The sequence below is a fragment of the Zea mays genome, chromosome 8, assembly GCF_902167145.1.
Source record: "Zea mays cultivar B73 chromosome 8, Zm-B73-REFERENCE-NAM-5.0, whole genome shotgun sequence".
Lineage (NCBI taxonomy): Eukaryota > Viridiplantae > Streptophyta > Magnoliopsida > Poales > Poaceae > Zea > Zea mays.
In genome coordinates this window covers 53,873,155-53,879,621 of record NC_050103.1, presented here as the reverse complement: position 1 = coordinate 53,879,621, position 6,467 = coordinate 53,873,155, and positions in this window count along the sequence as shown.

The window sequence follows — 6,467 nt, the reverse complement described above, 5'->3', positions numbered from 1 at the left end:
GTGTACCATGAAGGAAAGTTGTATTCAAGATACAACTTGATGTATCTCTATTATAGTTGCATATTTATAGCATCACATGAGCATTCATGTTTATATATGGTTATGTATAGAAAATGAAGAAGAAGTAAGTATTGAAGGAGAGACTGCACCACCAACTGAGACTCCACCTGATGGGAATTGTTTTTATTTTGATATCTGTGAAACAGATCCCGAATCCCCTACAATACAAGGCAAGCCCCAGTGCATTTACCTTTTCCTTGTGATTTTAAACTCTTTATCACTTGAATGATGCATTAGGTGATAGGAGTTGGGTGTTAAGCCAATTGCTGCATTTCCTTCCTTGGAATTATTTACCCTTCCTTGATTACCTGATTTGTTAAAAGGTTTTCTGATGCTTAGTCTTGCTTTAGAAAACAAAAATGTTTTGATTTTAACAAAAGATGATGCTTCAGATGGAATGGGATGTTTTCAAAAATAAAACTTGATGGTGGATCCATCATGGCCGTGATGGGTTCAACATCGGACAAGATGTACCCCTGCCAGGTACCAAACTTTGGGATTTTAAATGATAAAGCTGAGACCGGACGGGTGACTTGCACGAGAAGAGATTCTCGGTGTAGTGTCACCGTCTGAGTCGATTAAGGACCGTGTCGATGTAGGCTTGCTGATTGAGGACCTTTTAACTGGCCACATGCCTCATCATGGGTAAGCTTTGCCTCGGGCAGACTAATACCAGAAAGGCCAACACACAATGGGAGTGGAGGGATGGCGAGAGTAGCGTGTACCCTCCGTGGCAAGAGGCTGGACGGTGGTGTATCTGTGCTCTCGGTTGGCGTGAACCCGGTCTGGTCTTAAGAAACCCGGTGGCGAGTTGACATATGCAAGGGTTAAGTGCTACATATTTCATGTGGTTGGAGATCCCCAGCTTGGTATTAATCGATTCAGATCGCCATTACTTCTCGCACATGAAGACTTGGTCACTGACTTACACGTAGCATTCCAGTGAACTAAACGGTGATAAAAGATAGCTAGTGGAGGCCAAGTGCTTGAACTAGGGTAGAAAGAACTCTAGCTGCAGGTTATGACTTAACTTAAAAATAAAACTGGATTTTTAAGGATCCACTGTTAGTAAGCATTTCTACAAACAGAGTCTTTGATTCTTAGCCTTACCTTGACTCCCTCAAGCCAGCATATCCTTGAGAGTCTTTTCTTTTGTCGGGTAAGACTTGCGAAACTACACTCCGTACTTAGGGTTTTCGAACCCATGTTGTTGTAGGTGAGGAAACAGCAGACTTTTGATGTTTCTGTTCAAAGGTGGTACCCAAGGAAGAGCCCCAGCAGTGAAGTCGAGGGAGGATGTTGGCCTCCCACTTTAAAAACAACAAACTTTTGTGCGGGAGGGTGTTTTGCCTCCCTGGTCTGTAATAATACTCTATGCACTCGTAATACCCCGATATTGTAATAATAATACTCTCTCTCTATATTGGATGAATGTAAATTAAATTATTGTAATTTACTTCCGCTTATTCTTTCCTCTGATGTGATGTAATATCTGCGTGACGGGTGAAGCGCTCTTGGGCGAAATGATGAGGATACAGTTATCAAACTTGTCGAGTGATTAAGTGCATCTATAGGTTGTCCAAGGTCCTTAGGACAAGGACAACTGTAGGTGGGCCTAAGACCTTGGGAGGTTCCGTCACAGCTGGTATCGGAGCGAAACCCATCTCTCTAGATATTACATAGTACTTCAAAAGAATTTTCAAATACTCACCTAGAAATATTCTTTCATTCTTACCTTACCACCTTCTGGTAATTTCTTATCTTGTAAAATTGGGTAACAGAGTGCAATATATAGGAAGTTGGGGATCAACAAAAGTTGATTCCATAATTATTAGAATATGCATGCATCATGTTAAGAATATACTAATAAATCTTCCCCTCTTATGGAGATATGGCACGTACAAGGAAAACAGCACGCAAATCTACTGGACCTTTTGGTGTGCATCGTCATCAGCTAGCATCCAGACATGAAGGGAGTAGTAGTGGTAGCAATGACCCAATTGGAGACCTAGAAGCCAAGGTGGAACAACTTCGGTCAGAGCTACATCACCGGATTAGGGCATGGGAGCAGGACATCCAGCGTATAGCTGAATTATCAGCTAACGACAGCCGCTTGCAATATGAGATATCAGAACAGGATTTGGGCATTGATTGGGCCATCAACTCACGTTCGATCGCTTGGACCGTGAAGCAAAAGCTCGAGCTCGAGTAGCAGAGCTTAGTGCGGCCCTCGACAGCCTGCAAGTGTACTGTAATACTTTACATGAAGAAGTACATGTATTGTATGCTCGACTGCACCCGAACGTGCCTTCCGACGTTGCTGCAATGGGAGCCGGACCCTCGGGAACAACAAATGAAGGACCTGATGGGAAGTTGGACCTTTATAGGCCCCCTCCTTCCATGAACCTTGCTGACGAACGGTCTCCCGCAGCAGGAAATGAAGCAACCAAGGATGACGAAGACTAGAATAGTATAGTTTAGATATTATACTTATGTAAAATAAGTAATAAAGTCAAGTTGTACACTGGAGTCTATATAATTATTACATTTTGGTAATGTAATATGATGGTGTGTGATGGCATGTTATATTTTTTTCCAAATGTTTCTTTGCCTCAGATGCCATCACGGACTCGCGCACATGATGCTGCGGGGACTTCCCACGGCCGGGAAGATACTCCTAAACCGCCACCAATACCACCGACTTTGGATGAGGCTATCGCTGCCCTGGTCAATGCCAATGCTGATAATACACGCTTCTTGTGCAAAATGGCGGGCAATCATTTCGAACCGCATGGGGGGAGAGTTCCTCCTCAAGGACCACGTGAAACTACATACTTGGAATTTTCTGAGACTCAACCCCCGCTCTTTATTAAAGCAGAAGAACCTCTAGAAGCCGATGAGTGGGTAAGAGTGATGGAACAGAAATTTGGGTTGATTCGATGCACGGAGACGCAGAAGCCACTGTTTGCTGCCCAACAGCTGAGAGGGCCTTCCAGTACTTGGTGGGCAAATTTTGTAGCAATCCAACCGGCTGGACATCAGATCACCTGGGAGGAATTGAAGCTAGCATTCCGAGAGCATTATGTTCTAGAGGGAGTGCTCCATATGAAACAAGAAGAGTTCATCCGGTTAAAACAAGGGGGAGATACTGTAATGCAGTATCTCAACAAATTCAACCATCTATCCTAGTATGCCATTGACCAAGTGAATACAGATCTGAAGAAAAAGAATTGTTTTATGAGAGGACTTAATGACAGGCTTCAGTGGAAAATGGCAACCTACTTGGACCTTACCTACAGTAGGGCTGTCAGTACGGCACTGGCAGTAGAAGCCAAAAATGCAGGACATGAAAAATCAAAAGGGTTTGGAGGTGAAAGGTCAAATCAAGGTCTTGAGAAGAGAACCACGTCGGTGATCCGACCATTTAATCAAAATCGTTCTTCGCCTCGCCCACCTTCATATCCATTTAAGCAGCCTATTTTTATTCGTCCCACTACTGCCCCCACACCTACCAATCAGCCGAGTGACCCTGGTACTTGTTTCCCTGATCACCCCAGTTCTTCCACTGGTTGCTTCAACTATATGGAAAGTCCGGACACTTCATCAAGGACTGACCATACCCGAAGCAAAATAAAACCAATTTTCAACAGAACTCTGGGAACTCCAACCAAGGAAAGGGGAACACGGCTAATACTTCAATGGGCAAGAATTTCAAGAAAACATGACGGATTTATTATAACCAAGTGGCTACAACACCGGAGGGTGAGCCGGTAATGATGGGTACATTCCTGATTGCCAATTATCCAGCAGTTATTCTTTTCAATTCTGGTGCATCACATACCTTCATAAGCAAGAATTTTGTGGAAAAGCATTGCATTCCTTGCACTGAATCAAGGGAAGGATTTATTATCCATTCACCTGGGGGACGGATATTTACTAAGGAAGTAGCCTTCCACATACCAGTAACATTGGTCGAGCGAGAATTTCCTACCAATATGATTGTTTTAAAGGGACAAGACATAGATGTAATTCTAGGCATGAACTGGTTAGCCCAGCATAAGGCCATCATCAATACAGACTTAAGGACCATCAAATTGAACCATGGTCATGATGAGATTCAATTGTCCATCCATGTAGCTGTCCTAGCCAATCCATATGGACGAGTCTATGAAGCTATCGTACCAGAAATCCAGGATATTCCGGTGGTATGTGAATTCCCGGATGTCTTTCCTGAAGACTTGCCTAGGTTACCTCCAGAAAGGGATGTGGAATTTGTGATTGAACTTAAGCCCGGTACGGCTCCTATTTCCAGAAGGTCGTACTGAATGCCACCTAATGAATTGGCAGAACTCAAGACTCAACTCCAAGACTTGCTTGAGCATGGGTTCATTAGGCCTAGTTCATCACCATGGGGATGTCCAGCAATTTTCGTTAAGAAGAAGGATCAGACACTTCGAATGTGCATGGACTACATACCCCTTAATGAGGTCACCATCAAGAACACGTACCCTCTACCTCGGATCGATGTTTTGTTCGATCAACTTACTGGAGCTCGGGTATTCTCCAAGATTGACCTCAGGTCAGGTTATCATCAGATTCGTATTCGACCCGAAGATATACCCAAGACCGCATTCACGACGCGATATGGATTATTTGAATATTTGGTTATGTCTTTCGGACTGACAAATGCTCCAGCCCACTTCATATACTTAATGAACTCGGTGTTTATGCCCGAGTTAGATAAATTTGTGGTGGTCTTCATTGATGACATTCTTATCTATTCCAAAAATGAAGAGGAGCATGCCAAGCACTTATGGATTGTGCTAACGCGCTTGAGGGAGCACCAGTTGTATGCTAAATTCAGCAAATGCGCCTTTTGGTTGGAGGAAATCCAATTTCTAGGACATGTGTTATCTGCAAAAGGAATTGCGGTCGATCCCAGCAAAGTCAAGGATATTCTAGAATGGAAACCGCCAACTACAGTACATCAATTTCGAAGCTTCCTTGGACTAGCTGGATATTATCGCTGGTTTATTCCGGATTTCTCCAAGATTGTTAAACCTATTACAGGTTTATTGAAGAATGATACCAAGTTTGACTGGTCCTCAAAATGCAATGGAGCCTTCGAGCAGCTGAAAGTGTTATTGACTACTTCTCCGGTATTGGCTCAACCGGATATAGAAAAGCCTTTTGATGTGTATTGTGACACATCAGGCAGTGGACTCGGATGTGTCCTAATGCAAGAGGGTCGAGTCATAGCTTATGCTTCAAGACAACTACAACGGCATAAGGAGCACTATCCAACTCATGGTTTGGAATTGGCTGCAGTTGTTCATGTCCTCAAGATATGACATCATTATCTGCTGGGAAATACTTGCCATTTATATACGAATCATAAAAGTCTGAAATATATTTTTACTCAGTCAGAACTGAACATGAGGCAAAGAAGATGGCTTGAGCTGATTAAAGATTATGATTTCGAAATCCACTATCACCTAGGAAAAGCCAATGTGGTGGCAGATGCACTAAGTCGCTGTCACACCTGGGCTTTAAGGGACAAAACCGGGTGCATCTCATACATGCGCCAAAGAAGACAACATATATAATAACAGAGTGTATAGAGATAAATGTCACAACAACATGAGGGTATTTATTACATAGCAGAAGTCTCATTACAAAATAAAAGGTAAATATAAAACGAACTAAAATCCAACTTTGGGGCCAATAAGTCAACTAGGAGACGCCACCTAGATCAGATCGAACTCCTCGTTGTGTGGCTCGTCCTGAACCACCTGTTCTTCTCCTGTGGAGGGGGGGTGTGAGACAGCAAGGGTGAGCTCACACATGATCATAGCTCAACAAGTTGTGGGAAAACCAGTGGGCATGAAGTCACCAAAGGTGGGAGTTCATGTGATGTGTAAGGCTAAGTAACATTAGGGGTTAAAGCTGAGCATTGCTTTTAATAAGTTGGTCAAAATTTTATTAGCAGTTACTAAATGTAAGTAAATACCAAACCATAATAAGAATAATAGAACAAAATTAATAATTAATCCCATGCAATGCAAATGACAAATTGAATTTAAGTTCCATAAATTAATCATGCGAGAGTCCTGAGCTGCTCATGACCGTGAGCTCGACTAGTATACCAGTTTTACACTCTACAGAGGTTGTACCCTGTAACCACAAGTCATGTTACCCATCTGCCACGGGGTTGTACGGGCCCCATACACCTCTACCAAGGAAGCGAGGCATGGTAACACTACGAGGCCTTTACAAAGTTCCACTAGCTTCCGAAAACCTGCTATAGTTTATGGGAAGAGCACTTGCAAGAATCCCTCGTCTGACCGCCATCGCAGCAAAATCAACCCGAGAACCTCCTTGCATGCAACTCTCCTACTGCCCTTGCC